Here is a 10,349-nt window from a genome sequence, read left to right on the forward strand (position 1 = left end):
AATGATACTAATAGTAAAGCATAAATCCAATTCTATTGCTCTTTCTGCAAAACAAATACACAGCTATATTAACTCCGTGCTCCTTTTACAAGTTCTTCATGATGGTAACATAAACATTAATTGTAGCATGATGAAAAGAATCACAAGAACTATAGAAAAACCAGTAGCTAGAGACCGGAAAGCAACGTTAGATGCCACACCAAACCTATACAGCTTCAGCGATAATCATCACACCACTTGAGCTTTCTATTATCTATCAACAGCAAAAACAAGATAACCCTTTCCCGTGCCAATACCAAAAAAAGTCAGCTTAATACCAAAAAAAATTAGCTTAATCTAAGCTAATAACACACATCAATATGATCCTACCAAAGGCCCCCCAGGCCCTAGCACAAACTTCACTAACCAAACTAACCTCAAATAATCATCCACCCACAGCATAAAGTGAACATGTCCATAAGCAACTGCAGTTATTTTCCAAGAAAACAAAGAAGAACCAAATGACCTCCAAAGTTATATATTATAAGATAGCCATGTAAGGAGATCAAATGAGATCAGATAGAACCAGGAGAAAGCGATGATCATTCTCCACAACCTACGCAGACCCTGTGACCGCAGTGACATATAACAAACAAGCACACATCCAGCTGCAAGAAACTTGAGGCAAAGCTGACAGAATACATAACAAATAAACCATGACACAAACCGATAATGAAACATCTTTCGAAGTCAAAAGAACTTGCAAAGAGGCCTAGATTCCCCACTAGCCCAAGATTCTTGCATTGCCTAACCTACACATCATAAACCTAGACATCATATAGAACACATATCTGTTGCACCAGTAACCTCAAGAGCGCATAGTAAAGGTGTTAGAAAAACAAACTCATTAGAACCACGACTTGCAAAAAGAACCATGAGAAGAGCATTCAACAGATAAGAAAAAATCATCCAATTTGTCCAAGCATAAACACAATCTACAAAAACTGACCATGCAATTGTGTATCGTCAATCATGCGAGGATAAAAGGAGGCAGATAGTCATGGTTTAAATAGCAATCAACTTAATGAAGAACAGAAGAACCAAGGTAGAAGATACTACACAAAAAAAAAACCTGTAATCCCCTGTCATCATGCTATAAACAGCTCGGATGATAATACCTAATTATGTAAATCCCCTAGCGTTCTGTAATAACAAGAGGAATTAATTAATCACCTAAAAGGCTAAAACTATGCAGGAGGTAATAACAAGAAAGGACAAATAGTTGGAAGGAACTAATCAAGAGGAGCTGATGATCCACAAGCTTATCTTGTTTTGGGGCCTAGAAAGAAGGATGACCATTTAGGAATGACTTAAGGAATGAAGAACAAAAGGAAAATTTAAGGATAAGAAATGATACTAATAGAAAATCATAGATCCAATAATTTGTCGCTCTTTCTGCAAAACACATGCATGTTAACATTAACTTCATGCCCTTTTAAGTTCTTCATGACAATAAGATAGAAAAACAATAATGGTAGCATATGAACAATCACAAACAACTATAGAAAAACCAGTAGCTTGTGACTGGAAAAGGAATGTTAAGCCACACCAACCCTATACCACACCACTTGAGGTTTCTATTATCTATCAACAACAAAACCAAGATTACCCTTTCCCATGCCAATACCGAAAAAGCCAGCATAATCTATTAAGAACACAACTCTTATGATCCTACCAAAATCGCCCAGGCATAAATTTCACCCACCAAACTATGATCATCCACCCACAACTAACCTCAAATGATCATCCACCCACATCATGAAGTAAACATGTTCATAAACAACTGCAGCTATTTACCAAGAAACAAAGATGAATCAAATGGCCTCTAAAGTTAGATAATACGATAAGTTATGTAAGAAGATCAAGTGAGATCAGATAGAACCAGGTGAAAGCGATGATCATACTTCACAACCTACCACCAAAACAAAGAACATAACACATTCATACACCAAGAATTGTTTCATGTTATGATCAGTGTGTACAATTAGGGCCTATAAATGAGATTTGAGTTAAGAACCAATTAATAAGTAGCCTCAAAATCCGAAGTTAGTAGAAAGATTACTCATTGGAGATATCATCCAAGTTCAAGCCAAATCGTAAACCTAGCAGAAGCCTCTAACCATAGTGGCAATCAATTAGGGCCTATAAATGAGCATTAATAAGTAGTCTCATATTACAAACATAGAAAGCTATACTAATTGGAGATATCCAAGCTCAAGCCAAACCGTAAACCTAGCAGACGCCTCTAACCATGGTGACAAACAACAAACAAGAACATGTAAGCACAAAACACTGTAACAAAAACCATCCAGCTGCAAGGAAGTTAAGGCACATCTGACAGAAAACAGAACAGATAAACGATAGCACAAACCGATAACCGCCATCTTTTCCAAGTTAACACCAATTTGCAGAGAGCCAAAGAACTAGTCCGAGAGTCCCACTAGGTAGAGAACATGATCTTCCATTGTGTAATCCTACACATCAAATAACACATGTATTTGTTGCACTAGTAGCCTCAAGCACGTATAAAGGTGTTAGAATGATGAACTAAAGGCGAAAGAAATCCAACAGGAAGCGAAGTCTTTCATAATTATCCAAGCACAGGCGCCAATCTACAGAAACTAGTCATGCGATTGTGTATCACCTGAGCCACCAGCACATGAGGATAAAATCGAAATGGTAGTCATGGTTTAAATAGCATCAACCTAGCTAATAAACAACAGAAGAGCCAAGGTAGAAGATTCCACAAAAAAAACCTGTAATCCGCAGTCATCAAGCTATAAACAGCTCAGAAGATGATACCTAATTATGTAAATCCTTTAGCTATCGGTAATAAAATATAGCCACCCAGTCAATATAAGATATCACCTCAAACTATGCTTATAAGATACCATACTTTTTATGTTGTCAAAAGCTCTTCAAGCATGCGCCTTGGCTCGGGAAGCGCCTTTCCGCCATCCAGGCAAGATCAGTCGAGTTTTAGGGGAGATTCCTAACAGTGATGGATAATGCTAAAAAAAAGGCATGGAACCATACTAAACTATCAAAAAACAAGCCTAAAATATGTCTTAAACCTCTCGTGTTTTAAGCACGCTGCGCCTAGGCCTCAGGCTCACCATTTGCGCCTTGAGTGCTCCTTGCACCGTGGACAACTGTGCTTTCTCGCACATCGAAGCACGACAAATTAACAATCCTACAGACAGTAACATATGCTTGCACAAAAATACTCACAAAAACGGAAGAAACTAGAGACTAGCATATAAGGACATAGACCTAGAAATCATTGATCCAGAAAACCAATAATAATATATGCAGATCTAGTCCAGCTACCAGATTTCAAACCAAAACTATCAATCAATTTCACGGCAAACATAAATCAAACTCAAAACACATCGTTCCAAATCACCGAATGCAGATAACAAGATAGAAAAAACTTGGACCTATAATCTAAGAAGATACCGGAAACTAAAGGACATCGTTGAATATGATGACTGATAATAATATTATGCAGATCAATTAGATACGTTAGAAACATCTAACAGATTTCATCAAACACGTCCTAATTCAATACCGTTACAAACAGCTTTTGTATCCAAATCCTCGATCGAACGCAGCTAATACGATAGAATAATAAAGATAACCGGATCTATGATATATCTATGAGGATATACAGAATATACCGGCAGCTAAACGACGTCGTTGAAGCTGATTACCGGTAATAATATTATGCAGGTAGATCTGAAACTATCGATCAATTACACAGCAAACAGATTTCAAAATCAAACGCATCGAAGCTTTTGAATCCAAATCAGCGAACGCAGACAATACGATAGAATACTAAACCTGATCTATATTATCTATAAGTCATGAAGAAGATATGCTGCAACATCAAAGTATAGAATACAGAAGAAGATACCGGAAGATAGCTAAACGACGTCGTTAAAGATGATTAGATGATGATGACCGGGTAATGGTAATGTAATAACACTACATAATGATAATAATGAATTATTGTGGAGGATATGATGGAAGGGTGGGATATATATATATATATATAAGGATGAATGTCGGTTGGTTATGACTTAACGCGTACTTCAAACGCGGTAAAGAGTCAAGTTGTTGAGGCGGTTGCTTATTATTTTTTCTTTATTATTATTAATTTTTTGGTAGTCGGTTTTGGGTAACCACTGAATGAATGGTCAAGGTTGATGTGCCCAGCAAGTTCTGACACGTGCTGACTTCGTCACGAAATATCATACATGATGATTTACTATTAGTAAACTTTCTTTTTTCGATCGAGTAATTGATTTATATGTTTAAATAAGAAAATAAATATTTATTAAATGTGTATCCAAATAAGCATTGTTATCTATATAAAGTAAGGAAGATACTTCGGTGCCACGAAATTCATTTTTAATTATTTCATTATTGTTTTTTTTGCCTTTTCAAAATATGTGTGTGTTTTTTTGTTTGTTTTCTAAATTATGTTTATGCCCCAACGAACGTAGCCAACCATATTTGCGTCTATTTGTCGTCTAACGCTCAGGTTTTACCAATGTCTATGTTTCAAAGCTCAAGTTTTACCAACGCCCAGACTTCACCGACAACACTCTGATTAACACTAGGGTTTTACCAACGTCCAGGTTTTACCGACCGAATAAACGCCACTTTATATATTTTAATTTCTTTTATATGTATATGCTAATAGTCGTTTTATATGTTAATTTCATGAACTTATCTTTTGTTTATAGTTATGGTACCGTAAAACATAACTGATACCGGCTAAATACAAGTCGAGTTACTGTCGCAATGCTCAGATTTTACCACCCGAAAAAACCGTTGTTTTAAATTAATTAATCTTTTATATAATAAGCTATATGAGTGCAACTACATTTTTTTGTTTTTCTTAAATATATTAATTTAAAGAATATGTGCTTTAGTTTTAATCCGGTAACGTAATGAACGTAGCTGGTACTGACAGAGTTCGCATTAGCTTGCCGCTGCAACGCTCAAGTTTTACCGATAGAATTCCGCGCAACGCGCACGAGAAATCACTAGTTTCTTATTATTGCTTGGTAGCCAAGTCATAATAAGACAACATTGAACTTGACATAATATTTGCGTTGACACAGTAATTACATGTATCGTGTGTTATTGATTGGTGTCAATGTCTAATCGTTGCGAATGTGACGATTTTGTATGCAAAAACTCTATGAATCTAGTTTGGTTTTGCTTTTATCTGTAAAATTAATAGCGGTTAAATTGATAAATTATAAAGGTCAACAATTTTGATGTTATACTGTGTAAATGTATCTATTCTATATCTTGAATAACAAGAAAAACTGATAAAATAGAAAATAAAATCAAATTTCGTAGGCTGGGTTTAGATTTTGGGCTACTTCAAATATAAGGGTAAGATTGCAGATTGCATAATGCCATGATTGTCATATAAAAATTTGGGCCGTTGAAGTTGGTAGGACCTTGTTTTTGTTTAAATCTATTTTATCAGTTTAAAACCTCTTAAGTCCGTCCAATTGTGTTTTGAAGACCCAAAACCTGTAGTAATAATCTATGACTGGATCACACCCTTTTCATAAGTTTCGACTTATTCTTGAGTACCTGTTTGCCATGGTCTCACGGAGTTATCCATTAGACTCCGTGTGGCGTCCGAAGGCCAGACAATCGGTCCGCTCAAAATCAAGGCCTGCTGGTTTCGTCATGCATTGGACTCGTCAGGCAAGCGGCAATAGCTCACTACCAGCGATGCGTTCGTCGTGCAAGCACGACTAGGCATGTACGCCTCCTTTCCCGCTGAGGCCGTGCCCGATGAAGTCTGGGACGAGCCAACAAACCCAAGCGTTTCAACACAAATTAAGCATCTTGATCTTAAAATATTCGGTCCATGACATGTAGCTGCCTATCAAATCCGTTATAGAGGTAGGGTAGTAAAACGACACGCAAGCCCAATAAAGACACCCGTGGGTCATTAGTAGCACTAGCGGGTCATCAACAGTACCCACGGAAGACATCCGCGGACCGCATAAACCTCTGCACAAGAAAGAAACAACAAGAGTTCTTACTTAGGAATGGAGAACTGTTGTAACAATATCCTTCTAGAAGATCGCTAAAATATTCCCTAACAAGGACGTTTGCCTCCTCCACGGAGAACACGAGGTGATACAGCCAATGAGAGAGAGAGAGACAGCTGGACACCTAGTAACAACCATGCACATGGCTAGCTATTGTCTCCAATCAGAGAGTGACATGCGTCTATTCAGGTAGAAAATGAATCTTTTGGATAGAGACAACTCCACCAATCACATTCCCTCCACCCCTAGCTATAAATACCTTCATCATAATCATAAGGTATTCATTCACACTCCTCACATTATATCAATCACTTTAGTACTTTCTTTCTCTACAGGACTGTACTTATTCACACGTCGTAGGGTTGTTACGGGAAGACCCCCCATCTTATCCTTCCCGTAACGAGCTCACGGTGGTTGTGTTTTGCAGGAGATCAATTGAATTCAGCTTACCTACTTGATAATCCGATTACCCTTACTCGATGGAAATATAGATCTGACCCTAATCGAATCAGATTTGTGTTTCTTTATTGACGCCATCCATGAGACTCGAACCCACGACCACATGGTAATTCTGAAACTCCTTTCAGTCTTACTTATGGTTCCGAAACTATGCTTCCGGCGGAAATTGGGTTTCCGTCTGCCAGAACACTTCTTATCATAGAGAATGTTAAAGAGTTGCGCCTTAATTTACACCTTTTGGAAGAAAGGCAGGAGTTGGCATTCATTAGAGAAAGTAATTACAAACGCCAACTCCAGAAGTATTATGACTCGCGGGTCAAAATATGCAAGTTTAATACGGGTTCCGCAACAACGAAGCTTCGAATGCTGAATTAATAGGGAAGTTAGCCTCAACCTGGGAAGGACCTTAGAAGATAAAAATGGTTTTGGACAAGGGTGCGTACAAGTTAGAAAAACTTGATAGGACACCAATTCCGCGGACTTGGAACGTTGCATAACTCAAAAGATGTTATATGTAATGGCTTGCATACCATTGCAGTTTAAAGCCTACGTTCTATCTTTTATTTAATTATGTATTGGTCTACGTATCAGTTTATGTTTAATGGTGTGACTACCATTTTATGTTTAAAGATATTTCAAGGCCGGCCCGCGTTCCACCTATTCTTGCTTAAACATGCCAAGCTAGGGATGGGCAAATTCTGGTACTGGTTGGTACCGGTACCGTACCAGTACCGGTACCGAAATCGGTACCGATTTGGTACCGTCGGTACCAAATCGGTACCAAAGTTTTGAGTTTCGGTATCGAGACCGGGACCGGTACCGGTATTTCCCGATTTTTTTACCTTTGGTACCGGTACCAAAAATTGGTGATTTTCGGAACCGAGACTGGTCGGTACCGGTACGGTCCCGATCTTATCCCTATGCCAAACGACTTATCTCATATATTTATGACCTGCGTGCTAAGATATAATAGCTTATCCGCGTGTCATTTACAAATTTTATATATATTTTGGACGAAATACTATTTTAAGTAGCTGACCTGCGTGTCATCTACGATTTGTATGTATCTCTGGCCTGTGTGCTAGGATTTAGTCTAAATGATACGCGTACCAAATTTTTAAAGCAACATGTGTTATCTTTTATATACATTCTAAAAATATTGGCCCGCGTACCGTTTTTTAAATAATTTACGAACATCATAAGTGATTTACGCGTCATTTTTGATTTACATATTTGTGGCCTATATGTTCAATTTAGGCGTTTAATGGTTTGCGTGTCATGTTACGACAGCCCGTGTGATCATCCTTTATTTGAATATATGACAGGTTATATTCGACACATTTATATTGTTAAATCATAACAAAACTAAATATCAAATCTTGTCATACATCATCAAAAAGAGGATAAGGTTACATCATCAATTATATACAAAAGAAAAGGCAAGAACCTACTGCTAATTACAACATATGAAGTAGGAGGGCCTCAGTGAAACATGGGAAGATTATAAAGTATAGAGAAACTAATAAACAAACAAAAGTATCTAAATGAATTAGTGCACTCAATAAATGAGAAAAAGTAAATAATATGAGTACTTGAAAATATATGGACATTTCTTCCCATTAACATTTCAAAGTTGCAAACATAGATTTGTTTAAAGGAAAAAAAGTGCAAGTTCAATATTATTAGGGTTTGGTGTAAATAATTCACCAACCATCTAGAATAATTGAAATGGTCCTCACACAATGACAATGTTACACCCTCGACCATAACTGAAATAGAAAACGAAGTTTTTAAGCATAGTCTTCAGCAGCCGGAAGTGCCTCATATGATCCAATGAAAACATCTCCGTAGATGAGCCCAGCTAGCCCACCACCGATCAACGGACCAACCCAGTAAATCCAGTTTTGAGAAAAGTCTCCAGCAACAACAGCAGGCCCAAATGATCGAGCTGGGTTCATTGATCCACCGCTAAAAGGTCCAGCGGCCAAAATGTTGGCTCCAACAATGAACCCAATTGCGATAGGTGCAATGGTTCCGAGTGAGCCCTTTTTAGGATCAGCTGCGGTGGCATAAACTGTGTAGACTAGAGCAAAAGTAATAATGATCTCAAAAACAACTCCTTGAATACCACTTAAGCCATCTGCAACTCCGTGTATTGGGACGGCCTGCCAAATACAAATATATAAGCACACATCCAAATTCGTTGACCAAACTTTATTTTAGCATACATATTTTTTATTAGTAACCATCCATGTATGATGACTTAATATGTTTTTAGATGCAAAGCGGGTACAAACTACATACAAGTTTTTGAACTAAAATATTCTACGGATAAAAGTGTAAGAAAACTTACCAATCCACCAGTAACGAATTGAAGGAGAAAGCATGCAACGATGGAACCAAGACATTGGGCGATCCAGTAAAACAGACCTGATATGATGGTGATGTTACCGCCAATAGCTAATCCGAAAGTGACAGCTGGATTCAAATGGCCACCTGAAATGTTGGCTGCCATTGATACACCAACAAACAATGCAAGAGCATGGGCTATTGCTATTGCAACTAACCCTGCCGGGTCTAACGCTGCATCTGATGTGAGTTTGCCCGAAAATTTATAAAAAGTTAACTTCATTTTAAATTATTAATAAATTTGAGATTATAAATATTCAAATTTCTCAATTTCTTTGTTCTTAATATGGTACTATGAAATTACAAGTATATTATTATTGGTCTCTTCTATAAGCATAAATATTTTTTAATGCTTTACGATAAATTAAATTTATATTAGACATACGTATTGAGTCAACTTCATGTAAAAGTACATTCAAACTGAAATGAGTGTTTATATCCTTGTGTAACATATAAGCCTAGTCATAGGGTTTTGTAAAACTCGAAACTCAACAACAGAATTTGAACACTTGTTTAAAACAACAACATACCATAAGCAATGGCTGATCCAACACCGGCAAATACGAAAAGGAGGGTTGCAATGAATTCGGCTAAATAAGTCTTAAATCAACCAGCACTCAAAGAGTCACCAATGGTACCAAGAGCCAACTTCACCATCTTTAGGATTGGAGATAGAACACTAGAAGTGAGAATATGATACGGTTGACTTGCTAAATGTGTGATTTGCAAATGGTTTCTGCACGCTTAATATAGTGCATGATTTCATAATTCTATAATAACTCAATTATTTACCTTTAAGTGGGGTTGATATAACTTGTGGCTATGAAGGGCCCAATGTATAGAGAATTTGTGCTGGCACCGACCGTGGGGCCAGGATGGCTAGTTTATGACCGTTGATTTCAGCCGATCCACCGGCCTTCATTTGAATATATTTGATGAATAAGACATTACACTTATAAGTTATAATTATATATTTTTTTGTTGTTAGTCCTTATCAGTTATCACAACATCATGGATTCATGGTACTAGTGATTTTGGTTTACAAATTTTGTTTTTGAGAGCCGAAAGTGAGAGCGTTGAAATATAAAGAGATATTCTAATATTAAACTTGTGTTTCATGACGGGTGTAAAACACGATTATATTACTCTAGGTTTTAGTATTCTACAATCTTATATTCTTACTTAAATCTATATGATTTTCAGTTATCATTTTACTTTAATTTGTTAAGTATTAGGTTAAATTATTAATCTTTTTATGATCACAACATTAACTAATGTTGTACTTTCATCTTGTGAAGCTATTGTTAACTTCATATGAGCATTTGATGTTGAATCATCATTCTTGATCTTCAT

At 36.9% G+C, this 10,349-nt stretch overlaps 1 pseudogene across 1 annotated transcript; it reads right to left on the reverse strand.

Moving 5' to 3' along the window:
• Nucleotides 1–8,373: 8,373 nt before the first annotated feature.
• On the reverse strand, nt 8,374–9,668 carry LOC143596826 (putative aquaporin TIP-type RB7-5A; annotated as a pseudogene). The gene is made up of 3 exons (XR_013146786.1): nt 9,528–9,668; nt 8,941–9,192; nt 8,374–8,752 (listed from the first exon to the last, which is right to left on the reverse strand). The product of XR_013146786.1 is annotated as a putative aquaporin TIP-type RB7-5A (transcript).
• Nucleotides 9,669–10,349: the final 681 nt, after the last annotated feature.

This window comes from Bidens hawaiensis, unplaced genomic scaffold, assembly GCF_021521415.1.
Source record: "Bidens hawaiensis isolate Kalapana, Puna unplaced genomic scaffold, B.hawaiensis_p1.1 tig00047030_1, whole genome shotgun sequence".
Taxonomy (NCBI): domain Eukaryota; kingdom Viridiplantae; phylum Streptophyta; class Magnoliopsida; order Asterales; family Asteraceae; genus Bidens; species Bidens hawaiensis.